The sequence below is a fragment of the Carassius auratus genome, chromosome 10 (genome assembly GCF_003368295.1).
Source record: "Carassius auratus strain Wakin chromosome 10, ASM336829v1, whole genome shotgun sequence".
NCBI lineage: Eukaryota > Metazoa > Chordata > Actinopteri > Cypriniformes > Cyprinidae > Carassius > Carassius auratus.
Genome location: NC_039252.1, coordinates 4,592,115 through 4,612,974, shown reverse-complemented (window position 1 = coordinate 4,612,974; position 20,860 = coordinate 4,592,115). Strand labels below are relative to the sequence as shown.

The 20,860-nt window shown below is 36.7% G+C and overlaps 1 protein-coding gene across 1 annotated transcript in view; it reads right to left on the bottom strand.

The window, feature by feature from the left end:
* Window positions 1–20,381, bottom strand: part of LOC113109440 (erbin-like) — a 68,561-nt gene extending 48,180 nt beyond the window's left edge. The window contains exon 1 of the mRNA XM_026273008.1: window positions 19,966–20,381. The gene's annotated coding sequence lies outside the window, so the exon portion shown is untranslated. The remainder of the gene's footprint in view (window positions 1–19,965) is intronic.
* Between the last annotated feature and the right edge of the window lie 479 nt (window positions 20,382–20,860).

The following is a 20,860-nucleotide window of genomic DNA, read 5'->3' as shown; positions in this document are numbered from 1 at the left end:
TCGTCCAGTTCTGCTCCACTGTTTTGGTTTTGGTTCTCACCGTGCTGTTCAATGCGTAGTGGTCTCATGGCAGTGAGGCTAACAAAACCGCTATTGTCCTGGCGGATCTGCTCTGAACTAAAGGCAGGTAATCAGATCTCGCTCGATTAGCTGCGCCTGTGCCACATCGCCAACATTGCAGTCGTATCATGTATGGAGACTTGAGAGGGACCGTCGCACTTATCGGTTCACTTACTCGCCATTTAATTTGCAATACTTCAGGTCGTAGTGTTTGAAACCAAAATAAGATCCCGATATGGAAGTTGATGTGTTTTGATATTGTAGTATGACTCCAAAGTCTGTATTCTTCTGCCAGCAATGCATAAAGGAAGTGACACTAAAACTAGGTAACCTATTTTCAAAGGATATTGTTCAGAAAGGTACAAAAAAGGGCAGTGAGCACAAGAGTCCAATCACTACAGTGATTTTACCACATTGTGTAAAACAGCAATAGGAGAAGGATGAATGTTCAAGAAGTGATTCAGTTACGCCACCATAAACAACTCATCAGCTGAGCACAACAGTCCATTAGTCTAACTGGATTTTATTTACATTGCCAAGCAAACTGACACACTAAGACCGAGTATCAATCAAATCATGTGCAATCAGAGGTACATATATAATAATTATATAAGCTCTTTGAATCAACACGGATTTAGCACTATTTCAGAACATATTCTATTTTTTAGGAATGTAAGGTCAAGGCTAAATGGTGTTTTTAGGCAAAGTGTCCCATCATTCCCTCTGTGATTGTCCCTTAAAGTCTGCGCGTCATACAAATTCCTCTCTTCACATAAATTATATAAAATGTTCCATTACAATCTTTGTTTCTTTATTTTCTTGATCTATTTTTGCTATTTAAATATTACATAAAAAGTGGGGTTATTTTAGGGCTGTCGATTTAATTTGGTGTCGATAATAATGAGAATTATTTAAAAAAATTATTAATGCATTTAACAAGCCCTGGCCCAGACTCGTTCTGCATCTTACATTGCATGCAGTTTTTTTTCCTGATTATATGCACAACTGCAAATGTAATGCTGATTTTTGGACAACAAGTCAATATTTACATTTTAGACACAATACCATCAAGTATTGTCTATTTTTGGCTCACTTTTGCCAACAAAAAAGCCACAGCCAAACTGTTGTCCATCTCCAAACAACAAACACAGTGTTTCATTACTGAAGCAAAATGCAGTTTTTAACAAAGCGAGTGGGCCAATGATTCAGTGATCCATTCATAAAGTCACTTGCTCATATTTACCATAGTAAAATAATTTTCTTTGCCTCTTTATTTTTTTATACTGTAAAAACCAACCACATTGGTTGAAAATGAGTAAAGGTTGAAATATTATATTAGAAGTTGTACTTATATATATATTTTTGTAAAGTTATACAAAGGATTCATTAGCTAATTAAAAAAAAGAACATTAGATTAATTTATTGTGTTAAATTGTTTTCTGTTTTACATGTATTTATTTTATTTTTTTTGTATTATGATGCTGTGTCTACCTGCCAAGGGACTACAGATGACAATTAGCTCTCTAGCTGACTCTGGCGCATTCACATGTTGTGTGTAAAACAAAAAAAAAATTTAATTAATGTGCATTGTCCTTTTTAAATAAACAAAAAATAATAATAATTATTTATTGTAATAAAAATAATCGTTAGATTAGTCGACTAATCAAAAAAATAATTTAGAGCTGTCTTTAGTTGCAGCTCTAAACAGAATGATTCAAACAGTGACATGATAATTAAAATATTTCTTTCTAAAAACACGTCTGTAATGCCGATTCAATGCATTTTCTACTGAAAACAATACGGACGGACAATATGTACAGACGCTGAATTGCAAGCACTTGTAGCAATGTAGCACTGCCAGTTGTCATTGAAGTTTCCTAATCCTCCTTTCTATTTTTTCAATCTCTTTACGTATACATCAACATTCCATGTCCATTACTGTGAAGCAAGTGAAACACAACAAAAGCACAGCATCCTCCATCCTCCTGTTGTTAGCGTTATTCTTCTTTGTTAATGTTGAATGCAGCACACAAATGACATTGCTGTGGACCGGCTTACATCACGTCCTAGTACACACTGTCGGTGCGAATGCAACCCTTTAAATGGTACTGGGAAATAGTTCACGCAAAATCATCTCAGTACTTAAGTACTGTACATTTCGTTCTGGAACCAAAGTGGTGCGAAAGGCCCTACTGAATCATTTCACCAAAATATGTAACACTAGACCGATCATCCTCATATTTCTAGGGCAGAACATCATCCTCCCTTTGAGTAAAAACTGCAGTTTGTCACAGTGCAGAGGAGAAGCAGCATGAGCTCATTAAAAGTCCTGTGCTTGCATTTAGTGGCAGACATCTGACCACTATTCCACACGGCCTTATCAATTATGAGTGAGCTGCTGTTTTTAGACGTGCGATCCTCTCACCTCTCTCTCAAACACACTCGGGCAGGGAAACAGAGCCAAAAGACGGCCGCATTAAACCGGCGTCAGCTGCTGAGCTTTTAATTAAATATGAGATTAGCTGAAAATGTGGAAAAACACTGAAAAACAAATGCCTCTGGGTCCCGTTCATAAGTCAGCAGGAAATTCATGTTTCAGTGGCAGCATAGGGATCCATTTGATCCTGTAAATAGGAAGTCAAGGAGCTTGTTATGAAGCCCCAGTGGAGCTGAAGAGCCCAGAGAGAAAACAGGAGAGAAAAACAACAAGATGAACCTCAAACAACTCTCAGTTTCTACAAAAATATGAAGCAGCACAACGGTTTTCAACATTGATAGTAATCAGAAACATTTCTTGAGCACCAAATCAGCATAGTATTATGATTTCTGAAGATCAGGTGACCCTGAAGGCTGGAGAGATGATGCGGAAAACACAGCTTTGATCACAAGAATATATGATAATTTACACTTGTAGATTGACACAGAAAACAATTTTTAATTGTAATAAATGTTCACAATATTACCTTTAACTGCATTTTTATAAATATTAAATGGAGCCATGATGAGCATGAGACTTCTTTAAAAAAAAATAAAAATAAACATTGTATAAGCACACACACACACACACACACACACACACACACAAACACACACACAAACACACACATGCACACTCTCTCTCACACACACACACACACACTTGTCAGATTGCCTACAAGAGATGCATTTGACCAATTGACAATATTCCGGCAAGTGTGAGCATGAGTAATGTGTGTTTGAGTGTGTGGGCGCTTCGGCTGCTAAATATGACAGAGCATCAATGCTGAGCCTTTTAGAAGTGCACATGAAGTTTTCTTTAGGCGAGAGGTGATCGCGTGAGCTGCAGGCGTTGAGTTGACCTCTGTACATATAAACACATTCTCAGTGTGTAGTTGTTTGTGTGAGATTTACTACTGCACCCCTATTCAGTGTCCATCTATTGAATGGAAACAAGCAGTTGAAACATTCTTCAAAATATCTTTTGTGCTCCACTGCAGTAAGGTTATCGAGTTTGCCATGAGGTGGCACAGATGGGTGAACTCCTCTCCTTTAAAAAACTTTTGAACATTGTGTGGTCACTGAGCGTCACTCGTCACATCCTCCAAACAAACAAATGTCAAAGCAGTGCAAAATCTGCCTAAGAGCTTCTTATGCTGCGTCTCTGACAGAAGCACAGCAGAAGGGAGACGAACAGTTCACTTCCTCTTGTGCTGTAACCACCACAGACACATTCAGGTCAGCAGATCATCTTCATGTAAATTAACCACTGATGTACCTGGAGATTATCTAGCAGATGATATCAAACCCTTTCACTTTCCACAGAAACTCAACAGACAAAGGTATGAATCAGGAGAGAAATACGCACAGGCAAGCACTGTTTACTAACAGTTCGGTTCACAGATTTTGATTTGAGAGGACAACAGAGGATGGACTTTTTCGCTGGAGGAAGCATTAATATGAATTTTGGACCGGTATTTTGGCCAATAATTACCAGTATGAAGTTAAATACATCTTAATGGAAGATTGGTTTCTTACAAACACACAGCTTTTTGTTAATCGCTGGACTGGAGTGGATTTTTGTGATGCCTTTATCGGCTGTTTGGACTCTCATTCTGACGGCACCCATTCACTGCAGAGCATCCATTGAAGAGCAAATGATTTAATGATACATTTCTCCAAGATCTCCAACAAAACGTATCTATATCTTGGGTTTTTTCCATCCAGAACAGACCAACACAATGCTCTGGTGTGGATACTATGGTGTTGTGATGGTTTCTAGGGTATTATGTGTGTCTGCCTGCTGTCTCAAGTTAAAGTGCCCACCCATATGTCTGTACGATATTCTGGTCTGTCAATGTAAGCCTTTGGGATTTCTGGCTTGTTTATAACTGGAGGGACAGAGATAATCAAGTCGTCCCTCATAAGTCTGTATTTAAATGGGCTCATTAGTACAGACATCGTGCCTCATTTCTATCCACAGCACATCTTTTAAGTGTGTGATCCGTGTGAGATGAAATTGCTTCCTTGTTATATCATGTATTAGTTTTAAAAAATAAATAAAAAACAACATGCCTCATTTCTCTCTCATTGCTAAATATAGACACGGGCCTTGCAGTGTCTGCAAACATTTGGGAAGTGGGAACTTTTGTTTCTCACATCGTCTTCAGTTCAAACCAAAAAAAAAAACAACAGACTTGCACTATATGGTCAGACTTCTGTGCTGTAATGCAGTTTATAAAACTGTAAAATGAAAATAAAACATACAAAATCAAAATTCACAAACTAGTAAAATTAAAGAAAATCATTAGAAAAAATTTAAACAATCAAAATCACTTATTAAAATGTTTTAATCATAAAAACGTAAAATTAAAATAAAAATTTTCAAATGAATAAAAATGAATGACTAACTAAAAATCAATTTAAAATGTTACATTAAATAATGACTAAAAATAACTAAAAATTCGATCAAAAAGTTGTGAAATTTAAATATTTTTCAATAAAAACTTAAATTAAATAAAATTACTTCTTTAAAATAATTAAAAAAAAAAAAAAAAGTCAAATTTAAATACATTTTAAAACAGAAATAACGTATATTATTTGACCATTAACATGCATCCTTTTAAAATGATTAAAAGATTGAACTCATAACTCAGGGGGAAGTTCTGGGGGAAAACACACACAAAGATATGTAGCATACAGCGCCTTTACACGTTTATCTGGAGAGTGAGGCCACTGCTGCAGGGAGGCATGCCATGATAAAGGAAGTGAGAATGAGATCGGCCTTGGAGCAATGGACATAACAGCCCCTTTAAGACAACAAACCCTCTAAGATTTAAACTGGAACCGAAGGTCAAGGAAACCTCTGCCCTAAAGGCAGTCTGGGTTATGAGGCCAAACACCAGACACCTCAAGTATAAGTCAAAGAGCAGACTGATCTCAGGCCTGTGGCTACAGTACAGCACTGGAGAAACCAATAACGGAGCTACCAAACTGACCAAACGAAAGCAGTTCTAAAGAGACCAGACACACTTCTCAAACAGCAGACAGTTGAACTAAAATCTACACAATGTCACGCTTTAAGAACAAAATTTAGAGATAAATTCAAAATCATAATATAATTACAAACTCTTTTTGATTAGGTTAATGTACACAAACCGGCCGAATGGACACATTGACTGGACCTAACATAAAGAAGAAGACCTTTTAAGAGAAAGTGTTTTCAGTGTGTGGACAATACAACGTGACAAACACAGCCGTGATATACAGCACTTGTGTCATGCTACACCACTGCCTGCTGGAAGAGAAGCGTGTTAGTGGAAGAAAGCAGCTTTGGTTACTGAGGTCTGCACTCTGTAAGCAGACCACGTCAGAACAGGACGATCAGCAGAGGAAAACCAGAAGAGACTACCGGCTGCATGGAGGAACGTCTCTGGTCCTGAGCACCATAAACAGATTCATACCACGAGCAGCGCTGCTTTTCAGACCTCCAGGGCCGACTCTTTCCAATACAAAACTACAGAGACTGAACACAACGGCACAACAACGGACCTTAAACGTTCAGGACAATACTTCAACACAAGCAATAGTGGGTTCAGCTCTGTTATCAGAAATTTCAAAGGGAAGTCAAAAAATAGATTTTCTGAGCTTAGTGTGTAAAATCACATATTCGTAACATTTAAATAACAAAATAAACCAAAAATCACTCACCAGCTACAAAATTATAAACGTGAAAGTAAAATAAATCTTAACATTTATGCATCAAAAATGACTCAATGCATTCAGGCTACACATTTTTTACCAGTATGTGTTCCCTGGGAATTGAACCCACAACCTTTTGTGCTGCTAACGCAATGCTCTACCACTGAGCCACAGGAACAAAATTAAAACAAATTAATAAAAACACACAACAACAAAGGTAATTTTAAAATACAAACAAAATAAGTTACTAAAGATATATTCAAATGTGTAAGTAAATTATTTAAAAAATCAACAACACACAGACTTTACATAAAACCCATGTTTACATAAGCAGCATCACTAAACTGTAAACAACTGTTTTTAATGGTTGAAATATTAGCTTAAAAACTTTGTTTTTGAATATTTTGTGAAGATTGTTTTTTTAAAGAAATTATTTCTTACATTTAGAAAACACATTAAATTGATCAAAATGACAATAAATTAGAATAAAGACAATTATAGTTTATCTCAAATAAATGGTGTCCTTTCTATTCACCAAAATCATTTCCATAAAAATATTAAGTAGCATAAGACAAGTTTATTCATAGAGCAGATTTCATACATTATAATAAGATATTTTACAAATATAAAAAAACCCATAAAAGTTTAAATAAAATAAAAATAAAAATAATGGTTAAAATAAAAAATAAACCATATTCTACACTGATAAGTGCTTTCTGAGCAGCATATCATTATGATTTCTGAAGGATCATGTGACACTGAAGACTGGAGTAATGATGCTGAAAATACAACTTTGATCACAGCAATAAATTACATTTTAAGATATATGACAATACAAAACAGTCATTTTATACTGTAATATTTCACAAATTTACTTTGGATCAAATTAATGCAGCTTTGGTGAGCTGAAGTGGATCCTTTAAAAAAAATAAAATAATTTGATCAGTAGTGTACATGCCGTGTTTGATACTTCATATGAATCATAATAATGATGATGCTGTAGGTGAAGCATTATTTTTCGACTAGACAACTGCAGGCTTCTGGATCCGGTAAATGAAGGGAGAGGTATCAGAAATCTGTCTGTAACGGGACAGCCTGCCGCTGCTCTAAACACCTCCACATTAAACCTGTCTGGTTAATATTCAACAGCACCAACCACCATGCTATGGAAAAACTGTATCAGAGTACAGCCTGAGCAATAACAGGGCTTCAAAACAGCCTGTAATTCATCGTCGTAAAGACAGATACATTCACACCTGTGATAACAGCCAGTGCTCTTTTACTGGAGTGCTGCACTGCTATGAGTAACAAAGACGTGCTACTGATAACAACAAAGCAGCTTATTTTCAAATCTGGAAGCGAAATGTGATTTAATGGCACTTCAGAAGACTATTACAGTGCATTCGTGTCATTCGTAGAGTTTGACACCGCACACAAACCATCGTCGAGCTGCCAAGTATCTAAGTTCATGTTCCACAGAAGAAAGTCATCCAGGTTTGGAACGACACAGCGGTGAGTGAATAATGACAGAGCTGCTATTAGAGAGATTTAGATGATGACAACAACAATATTATTTGGAACAGCTGAGCATTATGTGGTAGCCTGGCTGCAGTTTTGTGTTTGATCAAAACAGCACATGTTCATGCACTCGTCTCTGTCGGAGGATCTAATCCAAGACGCCCACACTGGCAGGAATGAGGAGGCTGACATCATCAGCTCCCACTCCATCCCAAGATAAAACAGACCCTCTTCCTCCTTCAGCAACATTCCGTTATGAAAACAATGGCATTCCATGGATTGCTCATTAGAAACGTGAAATTCTAAAACTCCCCTAACAAAATACAATAAAAGTTAATTATTACTCACAAACACTTTGTCTTAAACGAATAGCACAGCCAAAAATGAAAATTTGCTGAGCTCACCCTCTGGCCATTCAATATATAGATGAGTTTGTTTCTTCATGCAAACATATTTGGCGAATTGAAGCATTACATAACTTTCTCACCAATGACTCCTCTGCAGGGAATGGGTGCCGTCAGAATGAGAGTCCAAACAGCTGCTACATTTTTTGTTAAGAGATGTTTTGCATGTTGTTTTGTTTAAAATGGTGCTTGATCTGGGAATATTTTCTCCTGATTCAGATTGAAGTCTTAACTTCAACTGATGGACTGGAGTGGATTACTTGTGGATTATTGTGATGTTTTATCAGCTGTTCGGACTCTCATTCTGACGGCACCCATTCACTGCAGAGGATCCACTGTTGAGCAAACGATGTAATGCTAAATTTCTCCAAATCTGTCTTTATTAAGAAACAAAAACTCATCTAAATCTTGGATGCACTGAGGGAGAGTACATTTTCAGCAAAACATTTTGCCTAAACTATTAAAAAAATATATTTTTGAGCACATATTGTGAGAAATAACTATGCACTGTTGTAATTTGCTGATCAAGTGTGACATTTACAGTGTTACAGATTTCTATTTCCAATATATGCTTTTATTTTGAACTTTCTATTTATCAAAGAACATGAAAAAACATCACATATACAATTACTCTTCCATTTTTTTATTGTAAATGTCGAGTAAATATTGTGTGAAATAACTATTCATTTTTGTGATGCTTCATTTGCTGTATATATCTCATACCCCCTGCTCTACTGCCATCAGCCATTGAGAAACCACCAATAACATGATGCAAACAATGTGTCAGAAATCTAAAACTCAATGACCTATAAAGGAAAATAGCAGACTGAAGAAAACAGGAAACAATTCAGACTGTCACAGTGAGCTTTCGCTACAGCGTTCCCTTGCCTTTTGAAAGGCACTGTGTTTGCCAAATCCGGCCACAGAGGGTGTCTCTCAGCCTGCTGACTGTATGCGGGTAACATGTCTACCATCTGCCAGGATCAGCCACATAAAGACCTACAGCAGGAGTCTGGAAGATGAAACGGATGTACAAAATGGTGGTGTAGTGCAAACAAGAAAGTGAAAGTCAATGCCAGGAAGAGAATTTGGAAAAGAGCAATAACATATTGCAATTCTTACAACTCCATCCAAACAATCACATTCCCAAGAGACATCAAGAGCCTGTTGAATGCGTTTGTTGTGTTCATTAAACAATATATGCATTCAAACATTGTGTATTACTTATCAGACAGTTATAGCTACATTTATGTTGTGTTCCCATTTATTCCTGGTGAATCTAGCAGATGGATGCCAACACACTATTGCAAAATCAAAGTCATATACTGGACGTCCTGCAGAGTTCAGAGTGATGCGAGGCTTCATGATGTGTGGATCAAAGAGGCGTACATGTACATGCAGTTTTAAATAAACTGCGTCTTTGTCTTTCCGTAGTCGCTGATGTTTTCTCTGGAATTATAAACTAACTCAAAGGTGCCACACTGGAATACAAATATCATTCACAGAATATATGCAACCCACAACTTCCTCTACATTATTTCTGTGTTTATTTTCCTTCTATGTATAACACTTGTTTCTCTTATGTTAATGCTGTAGTACAGCTACGGTCCGACAATTTAAGAAAAGAACAACAACTATATTTCAAGCAGTTATTTTGACAGCTGAAGGTTTTGTCCCTGGTTCGATTGGGCTAATATGGCATCCTTACAAAAGTTTTTTATTTGCACAGTCTCGATTTAATCAGTCAACTGATCTTAAACCATTCAATTGCAAAAAGGCATGCAAGACAACTACATCTGTGTACAGCAAGCACAAAGAAAGCCACATCTCAGACCACGCACAAGCCCAGAACTGATTCCTCTTTTGTGTCTCATCACGTTTTAATGGACAAATACACCATACCAATATGAACATGCAAGCGATTTTAAAGCATTCACGTGCAAGAATATGCAATAAACAGTGTGTGTATGTGCACACAGAGAAGGGTTCAAGGCAATGCACCAGCCACGAATTGAGTTTCTTTCTGCGTCATCTTACGCTTGAACAGACAAATACAGAAAAAAAAGTATGTCAAAATGAATTTGAATGTGAAAGTACAGACTAAATCACTGTGTAAGTCTGACACACATCACCAGAAATACGCCTGTTGTTTCTATGCAGCATCTAGAAATAAGATTTTAATAAATGCAATGTGCAAGTTAATCAATAAGACATAAACGCAAGTAATGTGAATCTAAAAAGGCTAAAAATCGATTAAACCAATCTGATCAATATTAGTCTATAACCAGTTCACACATCAATAACAAGACTAAAATAAAAGGTCAAATAAGCATAACTGAATCCCACAAATCATTTACACTGCAATACACTGTGGATTTGTCATGTCACATCAGTCCCTCCACAGCGTTACTAAAGCCAGATCTCGAGGAAGAGTGAGGCATGTGCTGTCGCGTTACTCAAAGCTGTTATTGTCTTGTTTACAGATATTGTCAATGATCCAAAATACTTGAGGGCAGTAGAAGTCAAGTAATCTGCAGCGGTGACATACTTCTGAAAGCTGAGGTCCAGAGAGGTGGTTTTAATGACCACAGAGAGGGCAAAGGTCAAGGCAGCTCTGGGCCTGGGAAACACTGCGTCTTCACGGTCACTCCATCAGACGACAGCCATACGTCTCATACCAACAGTGCTCCAGGGACATGCACTGCTGTAGTTAAACACTTGTTTTTTTAAGGGTCTGTTGGATAGGTCATGAGAAATGCTGGCTGAATGGATGTGGAATGAGGAAGAGAAAAAATCATGGAAATGTCTGACGTGTCTTCATGAGTTACAGTGTAGCCAGAAGCAGAACTGTAAACGAAGCCGTTTCTCTCAATCTGGAAATACAAGCCGTCCCTGACGATGCAAACGCTGACCTAAGAAAACACAATCCACCAACAAGCTCTTTTTTCAGCGATGTGATCTGAACCTGCGATAATGGACATTACTGTACAATACGGACTGTAATGACACTTCATTTCTGAATGAGCTTTGATGGACAAAGCTGATCAATAGCCATGCAAGCAAATCAATACATACTCAAACACTGCAATCACTTCCCATGAACTGATGACTGAGCAACAGTCATTCATAACAGCTGCTTTTAATACATCACGGTACTATTTTCTTGAAGCTTTTCCAAAACTTACATCAGCAGGTTTTAAAATGCTTGCTCGGCGTAGAAATTGATTTTGGGCACGTCTCAATTCCCTTCACCCCCAAAACCTATTACAGATATGAACTGAAAATTCAGGAACTGCATTATTAATAAAAAAACCATCAATGCATTTCTTAAGTCTATAAAACACATTCCATACAAAAGGTGATGGCAAACTCAATAACTCTATTTTGAGCCACGATCAACGCTATCTTGTCATTTTGCACACTTGTTTTGAATGTAGCTTTTGCTGACAGTACCAGGCAAGTCCAGACAATAAGCAGAATTAAGATCATAATCTTGCATGGATGGTAAAATAAACAACTTTTATCCACTCACTGTTGATGATGTTACTGCTATTGATGCCACATACAGAGGAACATATTAAGACTCCCTGCTGAAACTACTGTGTGCATGAGAAACAGGAAATGGCACGTCTAAATCGGTCACCACGCAAAATTTAACCACCACAGGTTGGATTGAGTCAAAATTCAAAGCGAAACAATAGATTCCTGTGCATATTTCTGCTGGTCATACCTAAACACGGCATGAAGCACGACATACATGCATGGTCCTGGTGCTAGAAGACACGCAGCTGTGAAGGAGAAAGGCTGAAACTGCAGCAATTGGTCTGTCTGACAGTCACTTACTTCTGCTCTAATTCCTCACAAGTCCTTTTATCATCCTCTTGTGCATTAAAGGTTTACTGTCAGTACACAGGACGACCGTGCTGAACCCTTGAGAAGTTACACCATGCTAATATATATATCTGACTTGCATGTAATTATCATACTACCCAAGAATGCAGAAACATTGCTTTACAACTGGTTTTCTTTATTTAAAGATCGTGCTGCACGATCCAAGTTTTGAAATTTGATTAACAAACAGGATAAAATGAGCATCACGTCACTGACCCACATAAGTGTGAGATAAAGACAGAAAGCCGGCCTTTCAACAGGAACCCAGCAAAATCCAACCAGTGTTTTCACACGCTGAAACAAACGGTAGCATAAACCACAAAGCCCTTTCATCACAGAGGAAAACGCATATGCCGCTCAATCTGAAATCCGTGTTTACAGTCATAAAAGTGAGATTGTCACATTAGGTTTTATTTGCTTGCGTTGTACGGCGATGAAAGAGGCTGAAGATAAGCAGGATTTGAGTTTGGAGATAAAGCAGCCGTGTGGTAGGGCAAAGAGAGGCAGATGTTGGGGTAAGTGGGTCACAGAGACAGGCGTATGGACGGAGTAAAGCTGTCGGCACAGATGATAGATCTGCCGGACAGAATAAAATGTCAAATGTTACACAAACTGATGTCGGTCCCCAATATAAATGCTACGGGTCTCCAGTGATGTAAACATCCATTCAGCAGGTCTGCAAGCAGAGTGAGCTTATTTTGCTTCTAAAAATGGTTTCCACACAGTAGCTTTCCAAGAAACAATAAATGATAAAACATGACTGGCTCAAAAGAAAGACATCTGGCAACTTTGTGATCTAAAAATAACTGTTTGCAAGCAAGAATCTAGCTCTGCAGAATTTAAGGAAGTTCACTCGACAATAAGAACTGCCATCATTTACTCTGCAATCACATCAACAAAAGATTATATTTAAGCAGAATATCCTAGCTGCTTTTTTAATTCAATGAAAGTGATATACATAGCCGTGCTTCTAAAATGAGCACCTTAAAAAGGAAAGACTCGAGGACTATATTTCAAGTCTCATGAAGAGATATGTTAATTTTGTTCTGTTCTTCACACAAAACCTTAATCACTATGCAATGAAAATCTCCTCCTCTTAACCTCTCAAATATTACAGACGAGAACCAATGGCATTTGCCATGACTGACACACACACATACATACACACTGTATATATATATATATATATATATATATATATATATATATATATATATATATAAACTACTGCTCAAAAAGATCTTTATATCGAAAGACAATAACATTTTTATTCAGCAAGGATGCATTCTATTGACTGAAAGTCACAGTAAAGATTCAAGAAATAAAAGATTCTGTATATTCAAGGAATTAGTATTTTGTATTTTAAGTCGCAAACACTGTCAAATCAGCATTTCTTGAAGGATCATGGACACTGAAGACTGGAGTAATGATGCTGAAGATTCAGCTTTGATCACAGGAATAAATTACATTTTAACATGTATTGTTGAAGAAAATTGTTAAAGTTCAACTTCATAGAGGATTGGAACAAAAAAAAAGTGTGAATAAATGACAACTATTTAATTTTTTGCTTTTAAAAAGACAACAAAGAATATATGTTTTCTATAGCGTTTTTAACATTTCATTCAGAGTCCTGAGCACTTGCAGATCTCCACAGCTGACCTCATCAAACCCCCTCAGCGCCGATGACAAACATCACATCACACTCACGCCAGTCGTGACTCCAAACAAACTTGATGAATGCAAATTACACCTCTGACCTAAAAATTATACATCCAGCTATTTGTTTCGGCCTCCCTCTGATTTAATAATGACATGTTTTGTGTGAAACAGTTTCTAAGCACCAGCCACAACAACATCTGCCTGAAATCTGTTACTGTGCCACACACACACAGCCATACTATAACTAATTCACACATTACTTCAGGCAAATCTTTTCAATGCAGAGTGAGAGTTATCCAAGGCCACAAATGCACTTACACACGTACGCAAGCACATGGCCTCGCTGTACAAAAACAGCTGACAACGTAAGAGAGTAGGTGGCCATGACTTCAAATGTGTTTCTCTGAACAGAATTGCCAACCTTGAGCTCTACTCTAAAGGTAAGCAAAGACTCACCTAATGATTTGCTGTACATTTTACTGAAATGTCCCACATCAGTCTTTACGCAACACACTAAATGCAAACACAGCATGCATTTGTCTCAGATGCTCAATGATGTTTCAGTGTGTTTGATCGTGGAGGAAGAGAAAAAGGTTCAGCTGAACATGACCTGGAGAGATGTAGATATGGAAATCAGTTCGGCTCTGCAGATCACATTTCATGACAGTTAGCAGGATTAGTTTTGTTAACTCAGCTTCTGACCATAAAAGAAAAGTGCCATCACAGGGGTATTTAAAAACGGTCAAGAAGGGGGTTTAATAAAACTGGACTGTTTATGCAGTAGAAAGCCAATGTGTTTTTTTTTTTTCTTTTCATCTGTGCTATATGGGTAAGTTAACATGCAGGTAATATTGGGCGAAATAATACACACTGTTCATTTACCTATGACAATACAAAGCTGGTTGAAAAGTAGGGAACTTGTTCTTTAAACTGATGACAATGCATCAGTTTACTTAAAGCAGTTTTTTTATATTCAATAATATTATACTCACTATTATAAATAATAATATAGTAGTTCATTAACAAGCTATTGCAAAATCATGTTCATGATCGCAGACAATTTAATCGCGCAATAATGAAATCAAGGATATTGTTTTGCGATTATGAAAGCTGATGGCTCTGTAATAAACGCTGCTCCATCTGAAAATATGAGAAAATAACATTTAATAACGTGTCGTTTTTTCCAAAGTGTTTGAAATAAATCCTTTATTGAGATGATGTGGCTTCTCACGCAGAATAAGACACACAATATTTCATAGCCTTTATTCAATGCTAAGAATACAATGTTGATTAGCATTAGCATTGTATTATTATATACTTTATTACAATAAAAAATTATAATAAGACTAAACTCATTTAAACCATATATTGCAGTAGCTGTGTGTTTATTAGTCACGCTGGATCAATGAAAAGTGAAATCTTCTGTTTATTCATTTTGAAGTTATCGCAATGCTTATAAATCTGTTGTACTATATTATATATATTGCGTTTCAAACATCAACAACCGGTTATCTTTGGTAGCTAAACTTCACGTAACTGATTATCACTTTCATTCTCTGAAACCTGAAGATCCAGTCCAACTGTAGCACACAGAAGCGCTTCTCAGAGGTGACCACTGAAGCCAGAAACCACGTCCACAAAAACTATTTCTTGTTCTAAATGAAATGTTCATCCACCTCCTTGTATAAGAGAGGTGTGAGTCATTTACGAAGTGCTCTTAGTGTGGGAACAAGGTCCACGCCGCAGCAGAAGTGTGCGGTGATCGTCTCTGAATGTGCAGAAACACTCGGAGAGAAGAGTCCAGCTCTCACTCGCCTGACGTTAATGGAAACATTCCATAGCACTTACACACATCTGTGTCTCACACACACACACACACCAGCGAAACCTATCTAGAAGACCAGCCTAAATACTTTCTCTGTAGCAGACAGTACATGTTTTTGAAGAGGAAAAGATGAGTTTGACATGAGGAGAACGAGTCTGCCTCAAGCACTTATTATTTTACATAGTTAAATCTTTGTCATCTAAATCTTCTGAGCTCAACAGTCTGACTAAAGCGATACTAAAGATTTATTTTTGTTCTCAGTCCACACAAATGATTCTTTTGGAAGATTCAATTGAACTTATATATCACTTGACTGTAAGACACAAGCTTGTTTCTGAGTAAAACTGTGAGGTGTGTGAATAATAACAATAGAGAGTCACTGTGTCACTAAGGTATCAACTGGTAAATCATTATAACGTTACGCAAGCATTTCAAAGAATAGCATGGTGTGACTGCGCTACATAGCCCAAAAAAAGCAAGGTAATACCACAGTATACGTCAATAAACCTAAGTAGGTTTTAACCTTTGCAAACACAATATTTGAGACCATCTGCATAACAAAAAAATGACTTCGCTAAATCTTTTCAGATCTGATCAGAAGAGCTTTACTTAAGTAGGCTTACACACACAAGAAATGTGATTACAAGAAATGTAATAGAAGTTCGAACTTTTATTAGGATTTTCATAAAGCTTTACTATATGATCCCATTTGTTAACACTAACCAATGAATTAATTAACATTAACAATGACCAATACATTTCATGTTAGCTGAAGTAAATTAAATAACATGAACACTTTATCAGTATATTTTATGGTTAACAAACTAATGTAGGTAACTTATGTTGACAAATGTAACCATAATGTAAAGTGTTTTATTATTAAACTGTAAAACGGAGCAGATCGCGTGCTGCAGGGAGAACACTTTTTGCGCGATGACTCAGATGAATGAGTGTATCATGTGTAGAGCAGCAGTATGTATAGCAGCCAATCTTTGAGGAGATCTGAAAATGACTTTACAGTAATGCATCAGTGTGCTGGCGGCGGCTCGGCTGAATTCAACGGCTCTGAGGTTTTGGTTTGGAGCTCAGATGCACGAGCCACAAATACATCCACCTTATAATGTTCTGAAAACAGCGATCGTCTCAGGATCCACTTTAGAGCGGCTTGTTTCAAAAGCACCTTGTCACTACTTAATCAAAAATAAGCACTCAGGTTCTTAATTACATGTGATTTTGTTTAGCTGTCTAATGTTTTTTCTTCAGAATCATGAGAACCACAATTTAGTTCCATTGGGGGGAAAAAAACAACTCAATTTTATCCAGGATCATGCAGTTCTATTTTGCACACAAACAGCTCTTAAATAGTCCAGTTTTTATGTAGCCTGTTGATTTTTGTTCATGGTATACAGCTGCAACTATATGGTTTGCAAAAAAGAGACACAGGATAAATGTTTATTTAATGTTTATTTAAATGTTTATTTAAATCATTATTTAAAAACACTGGAATGTTAAAGAATCGGAATCGGAATTGATAAAACTAAAATGATACTAAGAATTTATTGAAAACAATTTTACAAAAATAAAATTTGTATAGGCCCTATGTTTTTTTCCCCCTGGATTTATAAATGTATTACCAAAAATTGTGGTAATCAAACAAATGCATAATGCACTAATAAATGTTTTAAAATGTAAATGCAAAAATGCTTGCTACAGAGGTTTACTGCTAAAATTAAAACATGAGAAAATGCAACAACAAAAAAACACAATAAAACAATTAACATGCTGTAGTTTGGTATACTGTTGTCTAGTGACCTCACCATGTTACATACATTCTCCAGTGAGTTGCTGTTTTTATTATTATTATATAATAATCTATTTTTGTGCACAAACTCAAGCAAGTTCTCAGAAGGAAGAAATCACTTCTGGTTCATTTGTCACACTGCAAAAGGAAGGTCATGTGGAGTACATTGCATTGTGGGATACGCTATTTTGCACAGTCTGCTCAATATGGCTATTGTGACTGCCTGCATTAGAGATATTCTTGCCAAACCCGTGAGATAATGAACACCCATGCACGAGAAATAAATAAAACTATTTCTAAATGAAGTGATTTTCAGGTTTTATATTAAACTGAACACTAACCTTTACACATTGTTCAAGACTGTTAGATCCGGTTCTTGCATAAAGAGCCATCTGAGGTGCACATGTGTTATTCTTTATTTAGACGAGAGAGTTCTTCTGTTTGCATTTCTCATGCACCTGCCCTAGAATTAGTTGAGCAGATCACAATACATTAGAAAAGAGCACAGGGTTTCAGCTCAGGTCTGTTAAACAACCCAATCCTTGAGACTTATTCAAAGAGACCTCATTATATGAAATGCTCAAAACAATCCGGTGTGACCTACAGACAAACCCTGAGCAGAATCTTTCCCGATTAAAGGTCAGACTCGCCGGATCCGTTGCAATCTGTTTGCTCCTGGATGCAGAAAACAGGGATTAGCCACAGGAGAGATGAGCCGAGCAAGTGGCAATAATCTCCCTGAAGCCATCTTATCCTATTAGCTTCATTTATCACCTGCTAAAACGATCCGCTGGACCAACAGCAATCAGACCAGAACCCTGTTGATATCCTGGGTAAAATCAATAGAAATGCCCACAGGAGCTCTCTTATATCTTAACTGTTTCCTCTTGACAGCAATCATATTAAATGGAAGGTGCCTTCGCTTTCTCTGGAGAGACCACAGCGGGGTTCCCACATTTTTCATCCAGTCATTCACAATAATAACCCGTAAAAGTATTTTTCTAAATAATATAACATTTAAGTGAGAAGCATTTTTTAATACTATTCATAAACAAATAAAACACTTTTTTTTTCAGGCCTGTAACTTTGTTTTATATTTTTAATTTCTAGGGTAAAACAAAAATATATATTAGAAATTACTAAATTATTTATTATTTTATTGTAAATTAAAATGTTATTATTATTATAAACTAATTTAAAAACACAATATTTATAGTTTTTTTTATTCCCTCATATTGCGAGCATCTGCAATCGAATGTTAGATATTTCACTATGAACTCATTATTCAAAAATAAACAATATTTCTCCCAAAATCACTGTATAAAAGGATTTCAACAGAAACTTCAAAAGAAAGGGAGACTGGACATGAAAAATACAATGAATGATACAGGAATAACGACAACCAAATAAACATCCAAACCAATTCTTCTAATAATACGATATAAGTTTTTCTACTTCAAAATGTCATGCTTAATCCAATGTGTTTGCTCCAGTTTCTTTGTAATTTTTCTATGAGACATTTGAGCAATATATATATATATATATATATATATATATATATATAATAATTCCCAGTGTAGTCCAAGCTAAATTCACCTTGCTAATACTCACTGAAATCACTGGATTTTGCTCAGAGTAGATCAGCAATACACTTGGCCACACGTTTGGATGATCTAATCAAATGTTCATGTATCACCAACATAATTCTTACAAGGTGATACACCACTGAAAACAATGAAAGATATGAAAGCTATGAAAGAGAGCAATCTGAGTAATAACAGCTCCCTCCGGGTCATTTCTGATGGCATTTCTCATCATCCCATGACAGAGGACAGCAGTGCACCCATTCATCCCTTCAGCATGAGCTTGAATGGGGCCTAAAATAAGAAGCAGCCCACAGCCGAGCCTCAGATGTCTGGAGTCACGGACTGATTCACAGATTCAGATCATCACACTCTGTAACAGCACTCACACACTCATCTGATCTCTCAGTAATCAGTCAGGTATCAACACAAACCCTGTTTTCACCCACAGAACCTGCTCCGAGCAGGAAGTGATTGAGAAACAAAGACATGCAACGCTGATGAGTCCGAGTGATGTTAAGAGACACAATGCCAGTAATGTATCTATTAAACACACTGTAAGAGACACTGCAGCAGATAAGCCTCGTTAACCACACTGTCCTCTAAAAGCAGACAGACAAGAAAACAGGATGTTTATGAGAGATGGTGGTTAACGTACTGCACCTGAACGGTTTAACCTCATATCTGTCAATATTGTTAGGATAACATATTTTATGTTGATTAATAAACATTAAAATGTGATGTTTTCGTGGTATAAACATGTTTAAACAGCACAGTAAACATACTCACGTAACGTTACGTTCAGTCAGTCATGTCTGATTTTACACTCGCTTTACTCGCTGTATTGTAAAAACCCAAGGGTGTATGAATATGTACAAATAAAGCAGGAATTATGTAACGCTACAGAAAAACATTGAATTTGAAAGAAATGGGAATTAGAAATAAATAAAAAAATAAAATAAAAAAAAACCTCCACCACCGTTCTTAGCATGATCTGGCTAACAGTGAGGAAGACGCTGAAGGACAAATAAAATGTCTCGTACTCACCTTATACCGAACCTTTCCGTTATTTTCCTTTCATTTACGAGGGATAAAACCATCCAGCTAATCCATGTGGGTTAGTTCACGACTGGAGACACGGAAAAACATCACAAACCCTCCCGAAATGCAGCGCAAGATGCTGGAGAGCCGAAGAAATCTGCTGCTAGCTGCGCGAGCTAATACATTCTTTACCTCAGAGAGCGACGGAGAGTTTCACACAGCTGCTGGGAAGTTTACTCGCTGATACAAAACAAAGAGGTTTCGACGAGACAAGTGAATTACAAAAAAACAGGTTCCGTGTAGTAAAAAGAGCGACCGAAAAGGTCGCCGAGATCACTGGTTTACATTGAGACGCGGAGGAGCAGTTACTGAAGTGATGGAGCAGTGAAGCAGCGCTCGAGCTCTGGACACTCTGCACTACAGTTGTGCTAGTGATTCAGAGAATCGTTCTTCTGATCGGTTCTTTTGAACAATTCGATGGACCTGATTCTGTAAGATTAGAACCATTATTCACAGTTTGTATTATTCGTGATAATCGGGATTTAAAAATGTATTATTCAAATCTAGTGCGATTAATCGCATTCAAAATAAAAGTTTTTGTTTACATAAACAATACACACACACAAACACGTACATATTAAAGAAAAATATGTTGAATTTATATATTAAACGTGTATATTTAATATAAATATATTCATGTATATAAATAAACACACCTATCTGAAAAACTAATGGAATGCATAGTCGATATAAAAAATGGATAACGAGTAATTTTTTTACTGCTAAATTCTGAAAAAACAGAGGTGTTAATTATAGGACCTAAAAACTCTACTTGTAATAACCTAGAACACTGTCTAAGACTTGATGGTTGCTCTGTCAATTCTTCTTCATCAGACAGGAA